Genomic DNA, 21,075 nt, shown 5'->3' on the forward strand with positions numbered 1-21,075 from the left:
AGACAAACAGGCGATTAGTTTACGGTAACTCACGTATTCTTGGTTAAAAATATTATAAGTAAACCTTTATTTAAATAATACATTTTCTTTAAAAGAATACTTATATTATATGTTCATCAGACAAGATAAAACAAAAAACGTTTTGCAACTCTTTCCATAAATATTACACTCATCAACCTTCATTTCTTTATGTGCTTTCAATTCAACCCGTGAGATCCTCTAAAACTCCTACACTCCACACCTCTTCTTGTTTTCTTTTCCTCAGATCTTCACGCCGGCATGCTCAGAACATTAGCCAGGTTTGTCATCTTCAACATTCCTTTCTTTCTAATATCAAACCTTAATCATTTAATAATTGGTCAATGTCTTCGTAATTTCTTGTGCAACCTTTGCTATGTTGAATTATTACTTGGAGCTACTGGGATTTTGAAAGTTTGTCTTTTGATTAAGATTCAGTTAATTATTTTGCAGGGTGTTCAAGCGCACCATCACCCTTAATAATGATTTGCTTCAAAAACGCAGCAGATTCTATGCAACTAGGGTTGGTGGAAGAAGGTGAGTCTCATTAAAGCTCTTTATTATAATTGCTAGTGTTTAAGTCCTGCTCTTCATTTAATGAGTGCTATTATATAGTAGTATATATGCAAATTCTTGGCAAAGAGTTGAAATTGAAACATAATTTGATATTTGAGAGTAGCAGCTTATATATTTAATCTTAAAAGTGTGTGTTTGAAAATGTTAACTTGCTAACAAGTTTCACCTTATCAAGTTAATTATTTAGCTCAATTAATTAATCAGGATGCATGAGTTATTGTAAGTTTTCCTATTTTTACTGATAAAAAAAGTTCACCCTACCAAGTTGTGAACTTATAAATAATTTCATCCTTCAAAAACATTGAATTGTAATTTTGCCTCTGAAAGTTTAATCTGAATTACAGTATATACTAAATCCTTCTTGCATATAATGAGTTATACTATTTTTTTTATTTATTTTCTGGGCTCCGATTACTTTTCTAAATTTCCACGACGTTAGTGTGGAGCATGCTTTTATTTATATTAGAGAGAAGAAAAAAAACCATTCTCTTAAGTTTTCAATTTTCTTTCGTACAAGTAATGATATTTAGACATTTAGTTTAGTTTTTGGAATTTTTTTAAACACCCATTAATATTTTCTTGGAATTAACTTGTTTCTGATTTGATTTATATATATTTCACAAGTAATGATATTTAGACATTTAGTATAATTTTTGTAAACACCCATTAATATTTTCTTTCTTTACATTATCATCATATACTTTTCTTTCTCTCACCAAGTGTTGAATAACATTTGGGATATCCAAAAATCATTTTTGATATTTCACCACATAGGAAGGTAAAAACTATAATCACTACATGTCTTGTTCAACTTCAGTTCTTAACAGTTAATATGTACAATGCAGATTAGATAAATAAAGAGAAAAAGTAAACAGAAAAAGGTTACTAGCTACAAATCTAAAACCACTACTTAACTCAATTTTAGTTAGTGGCGTTGACAAATAAAAAAGCAAAACACTGTAGAATACTAATAGTTAAGTACTTAAGTTCCTTGAAGTTAAAAGAGACATATAAATAAATTTAAACTTTGAGAACGGAATTCCGTGAAGCACATGGAACAAATTGTGCTAGATGCCTCCAATTTGCATATGTTCTCATGCTGTAGATCTACCAAAGAGAAACAGCTAACTTAATTTAATTGAGCAATTTTATTTTTAAACGTGTCAGCCACTTAAGTGATTCTTGTAGATTTTCCAACTAATAATGGAACAAAACAGTACAAAACTTTGAAAACAATTTCAATCCCTTTATACACACACAAAGTCGTTTTCTGCCTGGTAATGACATTTCTAACCAGAATTTGTAATTCAGTGGGAGTGAGTTAGGGTCTTGTTGGGATAAATTTTACCATAAACACTTATAACAAAAATAAAAAAATAATTTATGCATAAGTTTAATTTGTAGATTTTTTCTTTCATTTAACTTCTTTAAAAAACTTACTTCCCCATTTATATTAAGAGTCAATTACATAATTCATCAAAATTAAAAAAATTAATTAATTAATTTAGTTGATAATAATAAATTTATCTTAAGTATAATATTTTTTTTAAATTATCTTTATCATTAATATTCTTCTCTCTTTTCTTTTTCTTGGTATAGATTATTCTTTGTTCTCTCCCATCTAATTACTATAGTAATTGTCTATCAATATACTAGTTAATTATGAGTATTTAGTATAAAAATAATTAAATATAAGAAACCATACGAATTGAGTCTTGTAAAAAAAATATCATCTTTCATTTAAGTCTTATAAATAGAAAGGAAAGGAGTATTTTAATCTATGTATAAATTAATTTTAATTGATGAGAGAAATTTATTTTATTTTTCTTTATTGTTTTCTTCTCTTTATTAAAAAAAACCTTTAAATAAATTACAATAAATCATAGATTTAAATCTCCATACCATTTGGTATATAAAAAGAGGAAAAAAAAAAAGTAAATCAACTTTCTTAACCTTAACATTGGAAAGCAAACCCCATTACCAAGGATACTTTCTCTTTGCTCGTACTTTTTTCAAGTCCTTTAAGGAATATGCAAAATCTTAATCAATCTTGTACGAAGAGAGAATTTGGTCCACAACATCATCCTCCAACTTTGCGAAAAAGAAACGATGCTTTCTGATTTAGACGTTGAGATGAAGCCGATAGCATTATTTTTAGATAGAGCCCATATCATCATCATTTATGAGCATTCCATTATTCCCATGATTCCATCTTGCACACAATCGATTTTCTTTTTTCTTTTTTCTTCCCCCATGATGATTGACATTCATTCATTTTGGTTCCAAATAGCAACAGGTTAGAGGGAAAAGTGGCACTCATAACTGGATCAGCAAGTAGACTCGGCAAGGCCACGGCCCATGAGTTTGTCCAGCATGGGGCCCAAGTAATTAGGGAAATGCTAGGTGCACCCAGCAATTTATTGAATGGGCCATTTTGTCTTTCATTAAAAAAGTTAAATAAAACATTTAAAAAGCTTTCCCTCTCCTCTCCCGGAATCATTCACGCCTTCTTCTTGCTTCTGCTTTTCTTCCCTCTTCCGCGAGCTTACGTTTTCTCCTCTCTGCGAGCCCGGCTACTGCTTGTTTCGGTTGGACGACATTTCCATTTGAGGTAGGTGTCCCTAACCTTCCCTTTACTTTTATTATGCACTATAGTTGTAGCATTTCGGGTAGGTTAGAAGAACCTTAGGTTAGTGGAACCTTAGGGTAGAAGACGCCAGAAAAAATGGGGAAGGGGAGCTTACGGTGGTGCCTTCCGGAAGATCCTTTTAGGGTTCTTCCAGAACAAGGTCTTCCGGAAGATTTTCGGAAGAAGGGTTCTTCCGGATGACCTTTCAGTGCTTCCGGAAGCACTTTTCGAAAGACCCCTTCTTCTAGAAAGTTTCCGGAAGAAGTAGTTCTTCCGGAAGTTAGGTTTTTTTTAAAAAAATAGTTTTTTTTAAAAAAAAAAGTTAGTGTATTTTATTTATAAATAAAGTTGGTTATTTGTATAAATTAAGTTGGCTATTTTTGTTAATTGTTTTTGTTTATTTTTTATATCATTTTAGTTGAGTATTTTACTAATTATTTAATTTTAAATTACTTATGTATTTTTTTATAAATGAAGTAGTTTATTTTTATAAATAAAGTTGTGTGTGATTTGGAAATTTTTTTTAAATACTAATTATTTTTTATATATGATATAAATTAAGTTGTGTATGTTTAGAAAATTTTTTTCCCATTTTTGTTTTATTTTTATATATAATTTTAGTTGTGTATGTTTACTAATTATATATTTTGAAATTAGTTGTGTTTTTTTTGTCTATAAATAAACTTTTTTATTTTATTATAAATAAATTTGTTTATTTTATTATAAATGAAGTATTTTTTTTATAAATGAAGTTGTTTATTTTTTTTTAAATTAAGTTGTGGATGTTTAATAATTAATTATTTGTACATTAGTTGTGGTTTTTTATAAATGAAGTTTTTTTTTTAAATTAAGTTGTGGATGTTTAGTAATTAATTATTTTTATATTAGTTTTGTTTTTTTTTTTATAAATGAAGTTGTTTATTTTTTTTTTAAATTAAGTTGTGGATGTTTACTAAATAATTGAGTTATGTTTTTTCTATAAATGAAGTTTTTTAAATTTTTTTTAAAATTAAGTTGTGGATATTTACTAATTAATTTTTTTTACATTAGTTGTGGTTTTTTATAAATGAAGTTTTTTTAATTAAGTTGTGGGTGTTTAGTAATTAATTATTTTTATATTAGTTGTGTTTTTTTTATAAATGAAGTTGTTTATTTTTTTTTTAAAATTAAGTTGTGGATGTTTACTAAATAATTTAGTTGTGTTTTTTTTATAATTTTTTTTAAATTAAGTTGTGGATGTTTACTAATTAATTTTTTTACATTAGTTGTGTTTTTTTTTTATATGAAGTTGTTTAATTTTTTTTTTAAATTATGTTGTGTATGTTTTCAAATAATTTGATTTAAATTAGTTTTATTTGTTTATAAATAAATTTGTTTTATTTTTATAAAGAAAATTGTTTATATTTTGACCGAAAAAAATACGTGTTCGACATGATTTGCAGATCATGACTAGAACACGAGGTTTAGGTTGTGCCATAGGTAGACTTGTAGGCAGAGATAGACATGATGACCATGATGCAGCTGATGTTCCCGAGAGGCGTAGGCCTACTGCCTCAGCCCATAGGCAACGGGTTCATCAGATGACTGCGGAGGGACGTGATATGGTTGAGGACGTTGCTGACATGACTGACGATGTCCCTGATCTGGCTGCGGAGGCACCTGAGATGCGTGCGGACGTACAAGGTGCTGATGGTGCTGAGGGGTCAGGTGCTGATGATGCTGCTGAGGGATTCCCTAGTGGGCCACGTGACCAGTCAGTGCTGGCATCATTTGCGGACCATGTTGCACATGCTGTTTGGAATGGACAGATATTTTAATTTGTTAATTATTTATCATTGTTGATTTATTTGTTTGTCATTAATTTTTTTAAATAATTGTATAATTTGTACTTCAAATCAGGAACGTCCTGATTTGAAGTTAGTGTCACATGAGAGGAAGGTGACACTGATTGGGAGGCCAGTGCCTGAGATTGAAGGCCTGGTGGCTGCCACAGGATTAAGTCCACTGATCGATTGTTCAGTTATTACTGGCGATCCTGGACTGATATCCGCATTCGTGGAGAGGTGGTACGGTGAGACTAGCACCTTCCACCTTCCGGTAGGAGAGTTGACGATCACATTGGATGATGTGTCGTCACTCCTTCATTTGCCCATCGCTGGTGCGTTGCACAGTTTCCATGCTCTTTCTATGGAGGAGGCCAGATTTTTGCTGACAGAGTTGCTTGAGGTGTCTGTCGAGGAGGCTAGAGCCGAGACAACACTGACACGTGGGGCATATGTACGACTAGGATGGGTTCGAGACATTTATGAGAAGAGATGTCAGGTTCGGCGGTGGATTGTCGCAGCTCGCGCTTATCTGCTACACCTGGTCGGTTCCATTCTTTTTGCTAATAAGAGTGCAACATACGTGCATGTGGTTCACCTTGACGCTTTCCGAGACCTCGCTCAGAGTGGTGGTTATGCTTGGGGAGTTGCCGCGCTGGTTCATATGTATGACCAGTTAGATGAGGCTTGTAGGACCACCACACGACAGCTTGCGGGGTACTTGACGCTACTACAGGTAAATTTTGTGTTTTTTAATATGTTACGTTCGATTATGATTTAAACATGTTTTTATGTTATGTTAACCTCATTTATTATGAAGTGCTGGATCTATGAGCACTTCCCTAATGTGCACCAGTGCGTGACAGATGATACATACCAGGAGACGTCCCCACGTGCTTCCCGGTGGTTGACGTCGAAGGCGCACATGAAGGGAATCACAGAAGCACCTTACAGGGCACGTTGTGATGCTTTGACCGTCACAGATGTGTCCTGGTTGCCGTACACGGAGCATCGGGGGGTTAGGTGATGAGGACATGACCAAGAGCAAGGGCAAGGATCCACTTGAAGGACTTGGAGGACCTATGACAAGGGCTAGAGCAAGGAAAGCCAAGGAAGCTCTTCAACAAGTGTTGTCCATACTATTTGAATACAAGCCCAAGTTTCAAGGAGAAAAGTCCAAGGTTGTGAGTTGTATCATGGCCCAAATGGAGGAGGACTAAATGACACCACTTTGTCTCAATTTTAGAGTGTTTAGTTTGTCTAAATAATGGCCCAATCCTTGTAAAGTTGGCTGACCAAAAATATGTTTTGGGTTAATCAACTAAAAGGGCTTTAGTTAGGTTTAGTTCAAGTTGTAATAAGGGCCCAATTGGCAACCTAGGCATCAGCCTTTTGGGAGACCAAATGGTGGCTGACTTGTTGGCTGTTGGGGGTGACTTTTGGTTGCCACAATTTCAGTTACACTCAGCCATTAAGTTTTTTTTAATTCCCTAGGTTAATGGCATTAAGTTATTTTAATTCTAGGTTAGTGGGTCATTACTAAAATCTGCTGTAAAGCTTCTATATAAGCTGAACCATTTTATCAATAAACACAAGTTGAGTTTTATTCAGAAAATTAGAGTTTATCTCTTTTATCTTAGTGAGAGTGATTCTCCTAAATTCTTGAGTGATTCAAGAACACCCTGGCTGTATCAAAGGACTTTCACAACCTTTGTGTGTTGCCCTCGCTGGAAAGAGTGATTATTTCCTTCCTATCATCTTCACCCTTGTTCTTTCAAACCACAATTCCAGAAAATCAACCTCTGCCCAAAATTATCTCGTGACCATAACTCCCATTTTACACACTCAAATTAAGTGATTCTTGAGCCTAAATTGAATTTCAAACGAGACCTTTCACCTCGTTTTGGAATCACCTCATTTGGAGCCCTGTAGCTTCCGTTATTGCCATTTCTATATTTCTGTCCAGCCACCACTTAACCTACGTTTTACCATTCCATTCATCCATTTTATGCCAGAAACCACCTTATTAAGACCCACGAAATTAACCACCTTATTTTCCATCCTTTCCTTAATCAATTTCCGCATTTTCCATCAAGGTTTAATCCTAGACGATCCTAAGTCAGCCCTTGTGCCATGAGGGTTCATATCATTTGGTATCAGAGCTCCGGTTCTAGGATCAACACTTCCTTTGCTGGAAATATTGGGTAACATCCTTCTTTATTCTCTTTGCCATTTATATTACCTTCTTATTCATATATATTTTTTTTAGGCTGAACCATTGCAAAAGTTAAGCCTTTTGATCTCTTTGTTATAAAAAAAAAAAAAAAAAGAAGCAGAATTTCGTATAAGCAAAATTAAAAAAAAAAAAAAATTGGGCTGAATGGTTCATGCTTGAAGAACTTAAAAAAAAAAAAACTCTTTAAGGTAATATATTGGTTGCATGAAGGATTGTTACTTGAATTCCTAAATTCTGAATTTTATTTCCTTCATTTGTGCCTAAAAACATTGTTAGCCTTTTTCTTGGTTAACCTTTTCCTTGTCTAGCCTTACCTTACACATATTGGTGAATTGTTCTTTGTTGTGGCCATAATCTCTTGAATTGCCTAAGAACTCAAGGGGAATTAGAGTGGTAAAAGGCAAGAGTGTTTCATTAGAGAAAAGCCATAATTGTGTGATACACTTGAGTGGGTGAGGTATTCAAACAGCAACTATAATTGTCTTGTTACGTTTGATTTGTTTGTTTGAGATGTCAGGTACTAATCCTAATGATGGAGTGGGGCTTTCGCAATTCCAAATGCAAGCTTTGATGCAACATATGGAGAGGTTAATGAAACAACGAGATGATGCGCTCCATGAGAGGTTGGATCAAATGGAGAATAGAGATCATAATGAAGAAGAAAGGAGGAGAAGAGGGAATGATGGTGTTCCTAGACAAAACCGAATTGATGGTATTAAACTCAACATTCCTCCATTTAAAGGAAAGAATGATCCGGAGGCCTACTTGGAGTGGGAGATGAAAATAGAGCATGTTTTCTCATGCCACAACTATGAGGAGGACCAGAAGGTGAAGCTTGCCGCCACGGAGTTTTCCGACTATGCTCTTGTGTGGTGGAACAAGCTACAAAAGGAGAGAGCAAGAAATGAAGAGCCAATGGTTGATACATGGACGGAGATGAAAAAGATCATGAGGAAGCGGTATGTGCCGGCTAGTTACTCAAGGGACTTGAAATTCAAGCTCCAAAAACTAACCCAAGGCAACAAGGGGGTTGAGGAGTATTTCAAGGAAATGGATGTGCTCATGATTCAAGCAAATATTGAAGAAGATGAGGAGGTAACTATGGCTCGATTTCTTAATGGTTTGACTAATGATATCCGTGATATTGTTGAGCTGCAGGAGTTTGTTGAAATGGATGATTTGCTTCACAAAGCAATCCAAGTGGAGCAACAATTAAAAAGGAAGGGAGTGGCTAAGAGGAGTTTTACCAACTTTGGTTCTTCTAGTTGGAAAGACAAAGGTAAGAAAGATGGGGCTGCTACTTCTAGTAGTTCCACACCTATCCCATCAAAAACTCGCTCAAAGTCCCAAGAGGAACCCTCTAAAAGGAGTAGAGATGTGAAGTGTTTCAAGTGCCAAGGCCTAGGACACTATGCTTATGAGTGCCCTAACAAAAGGTCCATGGTTCTTAGAGATGGAGAATATATAAGTGAATCTGATGTTGAAGAGGAAGAGGAGAGTGAGTACGTAGAGGAAGAGGAGACTCCGGAGGGAGATTTGTTGATGATTAGGCGGTTACTTGGTGGTCAATTGAAGCATGAGGAGGAGAGCCAAAGAGAAAACATCTTTCACACTAGATGTTTAATCAATGGCAAGGTGTGCATGGTGATCATTGATGGAGGTAGTTGCACCAATGTGGCTAGTGCTAGATTAGTGTCAAAGCTAAATTTAGCTACTAAACCACATCCTAGGCCATACAAACTTCAATGGCTTAGTAAGGATGGGGAGGTGCAAGTGAGGCAGCAAGTGGAAGTGGACGTTTCCATTGGGAAATACAATGATAAGGTACTTTGTGATGTTGTTCCTATGGAGGCCAGTCACTTACTTTTGGGGAGACCATGGCAATTTGATAAAAGAGCCAATCATGACGGTTACACCAACAAGATCTCTTTCATGCACCAAGACAAAAAGATTGTGCTCAAGCCATTGAGTCCACAAGAAGTGTGTGAGGATCAAAAGAAAATGAGAGAAAAACTTCTTCAAGAGAAAAAAGAAAAAGAAAAAGTGAGCAAAACACTTGAGAGTGAGAAAAAGAGGGAAACACTTGAGAGGAAAAAGAGTGAACAAAAGAAGAGTGAAACACTTGAAGTGAGGGAGAGCTATTTAGCCACAAAAAGTGAGGTCAAGAGGTTGTTTCGTGCTAAACAGTCACTATATATCTTGTGTTGCAAAAATCAGATTTTGACCACTAACACTTTTGATGATTTTGAAGTGCCTTCTAGTGTTAAAACTCTTTTGCAGGATTTTCAAGACATGTTTCCACCAAATGTGCCAAGTGGACTACCACCTTTGAGGGGAATTGAGCATCAAATTGATCTCATTCCAGGAGCTTCTTTGCCCAATAGGCCAGCCTATAGAAGTAATCCACAAGAAACCAAAGAGATTCAAAGACAAGTGGATGAACTCATTAGCAAAGGTTGGGTAAGAGATAGTATGAGTCCTTGTGCTGTCCCAGTGATTTTGGTCCCTAAAAAGGATGGGACATGGCGCATGTGTTCTGATTGTAGAGCCCTTAATAACATCACCATTAAATATAGGCATCCTATACCTAGGCTTGATGATTTGCATTTTTGGAGGACTTTGTGGAGCAAGTTGGGCACTAAATTGTTATTTTCAACCACTTGTCACCCACAAACCGATGGGCAAACGGAAGTTGTTAATAGGACTTTGGGAACTTTGCTTAGGACAGTTTTGAGGAAGAACTTAAAAACTTGGGAAGCTTGTTTACCCCATGTTGAATTTGCTTACAATAGAGTTGTTCATAGCACCACTAATTGTTCTCCTTTTGAAGTTGTTTATGGTTTTAATCCACTAACTCCTCTTGATCTTTTGCCTATGCCTAATGTTTCTGTTTTTAAGCATAAAGAAGGTCAAGCAAAGGCGGACTATGTGAAGAAGCTTCATGAGAGAGTCAAAGATCAAATTGAGAGGAAAAATAAAAGTTATGCTAAACAAGCCAACAAAGGGAGAAAGAAGGTTGTCTTCGAACCCGGAGATTGGCTTTGGGTGCACATGAGAAAAGAAAGGTTTCCAGAACAAAGGAAATCAAAGCTTCAACCAAGGGGAGATGGACCATTTCAAGTGCTTGAAAGAATCAATGATAATGCTTACAAAGTTGAGCTGCCCGGTGAGTATAATGTTAGTTCCACCTTCAATGTCTCTGATTTATCTCTTTTTGATGCAGATGGAGAATCCGATTTGAGGACAAATCCTTCTCAAGAGGGAGAGAATGATGAGGACATGACCAAGAGCAAGGGCAAGGATCCACTTGAAGGACTTGGAGGACCTATGACAAGGGCTAGAGCAAGGAAAGCCAAGGAAGCTCTTCAACAAGTGTTGTCCATACTATTTGAATACAAGCCCAAGTTTCAAGGAGAAAAGTCCAAGGTTGTGAGTTGTATCATGGCCCAAATGGAGGAGGACTAAATGACACCACTTTGTCTCAATTTTAGAGTGTTTAGTTTGTCTAAATAATGGCCCAATCCTTGTAAAGTTGGCTGACCAAAAATATGTTTTGGGTTAATCAACTAAAAGGGCTTTAGTTAGGTTTAGTTCAAGTTGTAATAAGGGCCCAATTGGCAACCTAGGCATCAGCCTTTTGGGAGACCAAATGGTGGCTGACTTGTTGGCTGTTGGGGGTGACTTTTGGTTGCCACAATTTCAGTTACACTCAGCCATTAAGTTTTTTTTAATTCCCTAGGTTAATGGCATTAAGTTATTTTAATTCTAGGTTAGTGGGTCATTACTAAAATCTGCTGTAAAGCTTCTATATAAGCTGAACCATTTTATCAATAAACACAAGTTGAGTTTTATTCAGAAAATTAGAGTTTATCTCTTTTATCTTAGTGAGAGTGATTCTCCTAAATTCTTGAGTGATTCAAGAACACCCTGGCTGTATCAAAGGACTTTCACAACCTTTGTGTGTTGCCCTCGCTGGAAAGAGTGATTCTTTCCTTCCTATCATCTTCACCCTTGTTCTTTCAAACCACAATTCCAGAAAATCAACCTCTGCCCAAAATTATCTCGTGACCATAACTCCCATTTTACACACTCAAATTAAGTGATTCTTGAGCCTAAATTGAATTTCAAAACGAGACCTTTCACCTCGTTTTGGAATCACCTCATTTGGAGCCCTGTAGCTTCCGTTATTGCCATTTCTATATTTCTGTCCAGCCACCACTTAACCTACGTTTTACCATTCCATTCATCCATTTTATGCCAGAAACCACCTTATTAAGACCCACGAAATTAACCACCTTATTTTCCATCCTTTCCTTAATCAATTTCCGCATTTTCCATCAAGGTTTAATCCTAGACGATCCTAAGTCAGCCCTTGTGCCATGAGGGTTCATATCATTAGGGCCTTTGAGGAGATTTCATCATTCCAGGGTCAGCTGAGATGGGGTCCTATGGTGGTCACAGCTCGACCGGAGAGGGTGGTACGGCAGTTTGGTTACATCCAGAGCATCCCTCCGCCGCCTGTTAGTGCTCGATTGTCACACGATGATATAGATGACAGGTGGATGCATTTTGCAGAGCACTTACTACCTGTGGGTTAGCTTTGTCTAGTGCCTGGGCAGGTATCTGCGGATTACATGGAGTGGTTTTTCCGCATATCTCACCCATTCATGATACCGACCCAGGCAGGTGACCAGCCGAGAGATGCACCAGCTGCAGACCCTGAGGACTACATACAGCTGCCCAGCCCCCAGGTTCCAGTGGCATTTGACCCCCCTCCACATTTGGTAAGATTCTTTGCGCGTTTAATGTTTGATGAGTTGTTATTTATTTTAAATTTTATAATAAATGTTTTTAATGACTTTGACAGGATGATTACGACGGATATGAGACGATTGCACAGAGGTTGGAGCGTGTGCTTAACCTTAGGATAGTCACTGCAGGCACAGGGTTATATGAGATTATGCAGGACTGCCTGACGATCGCGAGAGGGGGAGTCAGTGCTGATGGAAGTGTCAGTGCTCGTCAGATACGCCGTACGGACCATTGATTATTGTATTTATTTTTTGTCTTGTAGTTGACGTGAATATTTGTAATTATTACAATTTTTTATTTAATATAGTTGACTTGTTTTGTACAGTTTATTATTTTATGATATTAACTGACGTATGGATTGTGATTCGGATCGTGGTCCTTAAGCGAAGTTTTCGAGTGTTTTAAATTTATTTTTTAAAAAAGTGAACCTAAAATCATGAGTTTTGTTCGTAAGAATTACATTAAAAATAAATGTTTTTAAAATCATTCATAATTCATAATTCATAATTATGTGTTAGTAAGATATTTAAAGTAATTATCATATATAATAAATTATGATTCGATCATAATTTACACTATTAATATATTTTTTTATATAAAAAATAATAAGCTCGTACCAAAAAAAAAATATTAAAAAAAAATACTTGACAATGAAATCGCCATATAAGATACTACAAAGATCACTTCAAAAAAAATTCATGTTCAAGTACCCATGTTTGAGATTTTTTTTCGTGGGTGTGGCAGTACCGTGAGACAATGGAGGGCGGTCATTTCTCGTGTTTGGACGTCAAAGAACCCAAAAAAATTATTCTTGTTCCCCGGTTCCGTCAAATAACACGTAAAAACAAAGCCAGGAAATCCAAAAAACAGGAATCCGACCTTTTTTCATGTTCAAGTACCCATGTTTGGGATTTTTTTTTCGTGGGTGTGGCAGTGCCATGAGACAATGGAGGGCAGCCATTTCTCATGTTTGGACGTCAAAGAACCCAAAAAAATTATTCCTGTTCCCCGGTTCCATCAAATAACACCTAAAAACAAAGCCACAAAATCCAAAAAAATACAAATCCGACCCTTCTAACAATTGATTTTTTGGACCATTGAAACAACACATTCAACTTTATTATGGGAATTAAACACGCCGTAAACAGATAAAGGTTACATCAACGAAAAAACAAAAAATAAACATCGCATTCAGTTGTTTAGCGATGTCCCAGTGACCTCATCTTCGATTTTCACAACATATTTAGTAAAGACAGCTAAAATTTCTATTGGTACATATTTTTTCCAGTAGTTAGATTGTACTAACACTTTTAGCAGTTCTTCGTTGGTCCTCAGCTCATTTATTTCATATTTTATAACCGTATCTGAATACTCAAAGCGACCTGATTGGCGGAAAAACAATCGTCTTACCGTTTGTGATTCGTGAATTCCAAGAAGGGGAATCCCTTTAGGTGCAACTTGTTTTATTAAATTCTTCAGTTCATCGATGGTACATGTTGAAGGAATTTGAAATTTCTTAGGATTTTTTCCTGTGAACGCGCATCCAACAAATTTGTTCTGCGGTGGCATGTTCCATTTCCCGCTGTAATACAGGATCGCGTCATGAGTACGGGGCATAGTGCGTTCAAGTAAGTTTATTATTCCATCTGGTGTTCTTCCAACGGTGCATAATAACTCAATCGGACCAACACAAGAAAATTGATCATTACACATTAACATTATGCACCGTTGGAAGAACACCAGATGGAATAATAAACTTACTTGAACGCACTATGCCCCGTACTCATAATTTCATACACTGAAAGCGAATTTGGTTACCTGTATCGGTGAATGGCTTCCAGTAGTGAATTTCATCCAAAAATTGTTTGTCGGATAGCTGAAGGGTATTGTGTATTCTGGTTTTTAGGCTTGCAAAATCACAGGTATTTGGTACTCGAATGGGCACCGGAGTTGAAGTTTGGAAGTAAACGCCAGAATCATTGTGAATAATTGATCCATTTGGAAAAATGAAAGCCAACCTTGAGTTGACAATCGTTTGACTGCTAGTTTCTCCTAAAAATGTCATACTTTGTGTATGAATTGGGAGACTATTTGAAGGCAAGATAATGTGTGATTTATTAGTCGTGTCTGCTATATATATAGATGGTTGTGACCGAGCGATTGCTTAACTTTGTTTACAAAAAAATAGACACGCGTGAACATGTTTCGTGTTTATGTTTCCTTCAGAATGTGTAGTCAAGTCAGTCAATGTGTTGTCGCGCTCAAACTTTAATACACATGCAAGTCATTATGTGTTGTCAATTATGACAATGATGTATGCTACACGCGTAAATGATTTTTGTTGGACCAACAATTTTCTTGCTTAACCAAACGAGTACTTAATAATATTAATTGGTTAGTAATGGATTACAACAAATTATATCGCATAATGAATACAATTACATAAACAATGCATGTTTAGTCTTCATTTAGGTCGACATAGTGTCTTTTGAATGACATCAAGCTTGTGCATTGTTGCATTCTACTAATATATGGAATTGTCCACTGCTTTGCCTGAGAATAACAATTGTTTGACCACAACAACACTGGAGGCGGTAAGGGACAATGGTCTTTCAAATAAACCTGTTGTACATCAACAAAGATTATATCATGCGGTGACCGTGTCAAATGAACAAGCGAAGTCATTGCATAATTGTTATACTAACTATATTCAATGTACCTGAACAAAATGATTTTCAAACACGTGACCGACACATCATGCGGTGCCCAGAAGAATTAGGTGGTGATTAACTTCTAAGAGGAAAAAATGTCATCCTTTGTTGTCGGGACAGCGATACAAGGATTACGTTATACCGTGATGCAATCACATATCCCATCTCCGCTATATCCATCCACTTGTCCACACTAACCTGAATCAACCAAACATACACATGTAAGTAATTTAAAGTTTGTTTTTTAAAAAATTAACCTAAAAACATACCTTCGAAAACCCATTAACAAGTAGGGACAACTTTAATTGTTCAAATCTCTCTGTGCCACTGAAGAGGTTCATGTACTCATGCGACCACCTGCCAAGTTCTTTAATCTATTCATTACGCACTAACGGCCACGAATTTTCCCCCATACCTAATAAAGCGGCAATGGATCGATATCCATAGTTACCGTCCACTTTCACATCCACAACGTCACGAATGAAACCTTGAATGAATGGCGCAAATTGATCCAACATCGGGATGATCCTTGTTGGCTGAGGCGGTTCAAAACATGATGCACTGCGTTTGACTGGAGAGTTGTTGCTTTGAACAAAATGAAAAGCATCAACATACTCCCAGTAAGACGGATCACGCTTTGTGGATCTTTGACTTCTTTTCATCGGTTTCTTCGGTGCACCTTTAGTGTTGACCTTTGACGGAGGAGGGTGCATAAAGTTATGATCAGGGTATGCAATTTCTCGGAGTTTACTCTTCAGAGTTACTTTGCCAGACACATCAAGTTCATCAAACCTTTTAGATATGGTCTCTATCTCTTCCTTGATGCTGACTTCCGTCTCACATAACCCTTGGTCTGAAAAACAAAGTCTCCTCCAGAACATATGGACTGACTACAATGGGATGCTGCCAGCAGTATACCTAGAAAGCTCACATGCACAAGGAAGACCGTGCGTGCTTCTCATCACACAATCACAAGAAGAGGGATTGTTGTCGAGATAACGTAGACGGTCAACCTCAGAAGCAATCTGATTTAAAGCGTCCCTTGAAACCATCCCAAGAAGCCTCTTGTATAAGGTTTTTTTATATACATGGTCAACCACATGCGTACTGGTTTCAAAGGATGCTTTAATTTCGACGTGTTGCAGCGTGATCATGTTGTTCATGGCATCCCAAACACTACATAGGTCTCCAACGCTATTTTGTAGTACTCTTTTGAGAGCCCAATGAGTTGATTCAACCCTACATTTAAAATACACAACAAACATCAAAATATACAACAATTAAATACCATTTATTACTAATCCTTACTAACAAATAAAATCAGTTCACCGATTAAAGATTTGCACTTCGCCTTCACATTCTTATCGATATGAAACCTGCACAACAAATTAGTAGACTCGGGGAACACAGTTTTCACTGCATTCATCAGTGTTAGGTCTCTGTCAGTGACAATAACAATAGGGAGGCGATCGTTTCTTAAAAATAGGCCTCGAAATCATTCCAAAGCCCATACAATATTATTAACACGCTCAGCATCCAGATATGCAAACCCAACAGAGAATGTCATCGCCGTTGGTGTCACTCCAACAAAGTCAAGTAGTGGGAGTCTGTACCTGTTTGTTTTGTAGGTACTGTCTATAAAAAACACCAGATGACATGCATTGCATAACTTTACTGCATCTGGGTGATACCAAAACAGATCACACACCACAACTTCATTCTTCAATCTATGCCAATGAATGTATTGATCACGTTCGAGAAGCTTCATCAGATGCTGCATTTCGGTATCAGCTCCTCTTATTGAAGAACGATATGCATTTCTTACATTGTAAATTTGCGTTATCATGGTGCAACTGTTGGCATTGTGTTCCTTCAACGTTAGCAAGATGTTTTTTGGTTTCACCATCGACTTTGTCATATCAGCAATAATTTTCTTTTCTTCCTTAGTCAATCGCCCAGCGTATGAATGTCCAACTAAGGACTTGGCCAATTCATGATTGTGAATCCCACAGATCAACTTCACCATCCAACCTTCCCCTCCATGCACTAGTTTCCCATGAAGCCTGAAGGGACAACCACATTTCCTACTCCCAGTGTCTTTTCTAACAAATTCTTTATTCCTGCACTTGTACGTACCACTCCTTTCACACCCAATTAAGACAAATGAACTTCTTCCTTTGCTACCGGTCTCTGTGTCAGACCTCATAATCACTGCAACAAATCCATTTTCATGGGCAACTGTTCGAGCCCATTGCAAAACATCATCTCGAGTACCGAATACCTACAGCGCAACCCAAACATATTAATTTTTATACAAAACATCAATTCAACCAAATGACTCAAATTATCTATGATTACCTGAAACGTATTAAAAGCATTTGAACAATCCACATGTGGTCCATTCACCCCACATTCTTCTTCATTATCATAATCATAATCCATATGAACTTCTTGTGACATCGCATAGTCATACCTCCATTGATCTTCGTCCATCTTAAGGACATATGCATCATACACAAGTATATTCAAATTATCATATAACCACATCCACAAATTTACTACACATTAAATAACAAACATATTAACAGGACATATGCATCATACAGAAGTATATTCAAATTATCATATAACCACATCCACAAATTGACTACATATTAACTAACAAACATACTAACAACTAATACAAATATATTCTAAATTTATAACTGCATTATTTACTTAAACTAATCTTAACACTATAATAAACAACTAATAAAACATTTTTCTATTACAACAAAATACAATTATGTTACCTAAATCATTTAATATTATACCAAATCATTATATCGGATTAAACCAATAATCCACAATTATATATATATATATATATATATATATATATATATATATATATATATATAAATTTTAAAACAGAAACAAAAAAATTTGTTAATTATGTAACATTCCGGAAGAACTTCTTTCGAAAACAGCTTTTTCTTCCGGAACCAGCTTTTTACTGTTTTTCTTCTCTAAAAACCAGCAAGAAAACATAAAATAATACCCATAAATGCGTACCTCCGACGAAAAACTTCAAATACGGAACACCTGCTTCACGGGACCACCAAATATTCAAATACGAAACACCTACTTCACGGGACCACCAAATCTTCAAAGCTACACAGGGTGAAATGGAAAGCAACATCAAGAAAAGGAAAGCAACGAAGGATGCAGGTGAAAAATGGAAGTGTGTAAATAGAAAAGGAAGCGCAGTAAATTTAAAGAAAACTACACAAGGGCAAAATCATCATTACATATTCATTAAATATTATTTTATTTTTACTTATTATTATAAAATCAAATTTATTTTTACTTGACATTGTTATAAAATAATAATTATTTTTTTATTATATATTAACTTTTGTAATACAAATTAAATGTTATCATAATAAATATTTTATATTTTTAATAAAATATACGAATTAATTAATTTTTATGATTTAAATTATACTAAATTGTCACACAAATTAATATTTACATATACATGCGCGTAAAAAAAAATTACAAATATTAGTCATAATTATGTTCACTAATTATTTATGTATAATAATATTATTTATTTTATAACTTAATTTATTCATTAAAATAAAATAATTACATAAAAACACCATTTTTTTTTAAAAAAAAATTCCGGAAGACCCTTCTTCCGGAGGAAGAAGGTTGTCTTCCGGAAGAACCTTCTTCCGAAAACATTCCGGATGATGTTCTTCCGGAAAGTATTCCTGACTTCTTCCGAAATCACAAAATCTACTTCCGGAAGAAGGTTCTTCCGAAAATTTTCCGGAAAATGAAACTTCCGGAATGATTCCGGAAGAAGGTTCTTCCGGAAAGAGGCTTCGCGGGAGGGCATTTTCGCCCATTCACTGTTTGTTGGGTGCCCCAACAATATTGTTGGGTGCACGTAGCAACTCCCAGTAATTATTGCTGACAATGACACGGAGCTTGGCCCACAAGTTGCAAAGGAGTTGGGCCCATTAGCCCGCTACGTGGAGTACGATGTCACAGTGGAGGCGAGTGTTGCTAGGTGCACCTAGCATTATTGCTGGTGCACCCAACATTCTAAAAAAATGGCAAAAATGCCCTTACTTGATTTTCCTCTTACGGATCAAGTTGATCCGGAAGAGAGGAAAAATAAAAATTTTGTTAATTATACAAGATATTTAAAGATATTTATTTTATAATATAATTTATACATTTAAAGATATTTATTTCATTAATTATAATATAATTAAATTTATTTATTTATTTTATTAATTATAATATATTTATAAATATTGGTTTATTATAAATAATTAATGCTAATCAATCATAATCATAATTCATGCTAATCAATCAATCATAATCATAATTCATGCTAATCAATCATAATGCTAGGTGCAAATTTCATAATCAAAAACTGCATTTTAAAATTGCTAACTCTGAATTTTGTGTGTTTTTGATTCTGAAATTTGCAGCTTACTTCATCAAGGTTATTTCTTTGTAACAAGGTGTTCTTTTGAACTTTGAACAAGGTCAGTACTTGATATATTTGACGAATTTTTTTTTCAACGTTTAGCATTACTTTGGTAGAAGAGTAAATATTGGCTGTAATTTGGATCATTCTTATTAGATTGTTGTTACAATTTGTTTTGACCTTAGTCACAATTTGGTTGTAAATAATGACATGTTGACATATAGATAAATAGTATTGATTGATTAGCATGACTGATTGATTAACATTAATTATTTATAATAAATCAATATTTATAAATATATTATAATTAATAAAATAAATAAATATATTTAATTATATTATAATTAATGAAATAAATATCTTTAAATGTATAAATTATATTATAAAATAAATATCTTGTATAATTAACAAAATTTTTATTTTTCCTCTTACGGATCAATTTGATCCGGAAGAGACTTCCGAATCAACTTAATCCGTAAGAGGAAAACCAAACAAGGGCAATTTTGTCGTTTTTTTAGAATGCTGGGTGCACCTAGCAACACTCAGTGGAGGCTCAAGTGGCGGAAGCCGTGAATGTTGTCATGGCCCACTACGGCAAGCTCGACATCATGTACAACAATGCGGGCATCCCAAGCCCATCAGTTCCACCAGGCATAGTAGACCTAGACCTTAATGAGCTTGATTTTGTCATGAAGATCAACAAAAGGGGAATGATTGTTGATATTAAGCATGCGGCCCGAGTCATGATTCTAGTGGGCTTAGGGTCCATTCTATGCACATCAAGCATAAGTGGGGTTTTGGGTGGGCTTGGGCCTCATCCTTATACAATATCAAAGTTTACAATAGGGAAGTAAAATCTTTGGCTAGTGAGCTATGCAAAGTTGGGATTAGGATCCATGCATATCCCCAGCTCCAATTCCTACACCTATGGTTTTGGCTCAAATAGGGAAGTTTTATTCTGGTTTGACCCAAGAACAGATAGTGGGTATTGTGAATGGGTTTGGTGAGCTCGAAGGTGCTAAGTGTGAGGACATTGATGTCGCAAAGGCTCCTTTGTACTTGGCATCAGATGAAGCAAAGTTTATCTCAGGCCTAAACCTCATTGTGGATGGAGGATTCACCAGCTTTAAAAGTCTTACATGCCATCTCCAGATCAAACTGTTTAACCCTAGTTATTAACTGAGTATAATTTCTATGTATTGTCGGTGTAAATCAACCAATCAAAAATCATGTTAGGTATGATTTTTATAATTATTATTATTATAAAACTCAACAAATTTATGGCATATGATAATTTATAATTAAATGAGTGTAAAATTTAATTATATTGTGAGCGTATAGATTATTTTCTCTTGTTAATTTGTGTAATGTACTATGGTTGGTTTATGAGTATGTTGAAGTGGTTTTTTTTTTTTTCTAATTTAAGAAGTCCTCTCTATTTATGTTTTGATCCAATGAAAAGAGTGGCGTACAAAAATTGAGTTCAGTGAAGTCCTGAAGGACAAAATAAGTAAATAACTGTGATGAGATCAAACTCTTGTGGTATATGTTAAAGGCATAGATAGAGATAGGGATAAGAGTGAAGGGTCCTATACATCTGGTCTGGCCCACGGGATGGTTGCCATGAGCAAGGTGTGGCCTACATATTTGATAATTCGTTATGGTCACTTTTGTATACACTTTACACACATTTACTATGATGGGACATAGGTGAAGGTACAAGTGATTCCATTCTACGTTTATAAAAGTTTAATTTCCAAATTTTATTCATATCACGAGGG

At 35.4% G+C, this 21,075-nt stretch overlaps 1 pseudogene; it reads left to right on the forward strand.

Moving 5' to 3' along the window:
* Positions 1–279: 279 nt before the first annotated feature.
* On the forward strand, positions 280–20,460 carry LOC114398785 (annotated as a pseudogene).
* The last annotated feature ends 615 nt before the right edge of the window (positions 20,461–21,075 follow it).

The sequence above is a fragment of the Glycine soja genome, chromosome 19, assembly GCF_004193775.1.
Source record: "Glycine soja cultivar W05 chromosome 19, ASM419377v2, whole genome shotgun sequence".
In the NCBI taxonomy this organism is placed as follows: Eukaryota; Viridiplantae; Streptophyta; class Magnoliopsida; order Fabales; family Fabaceae; genus Glycine; species Glycine soja.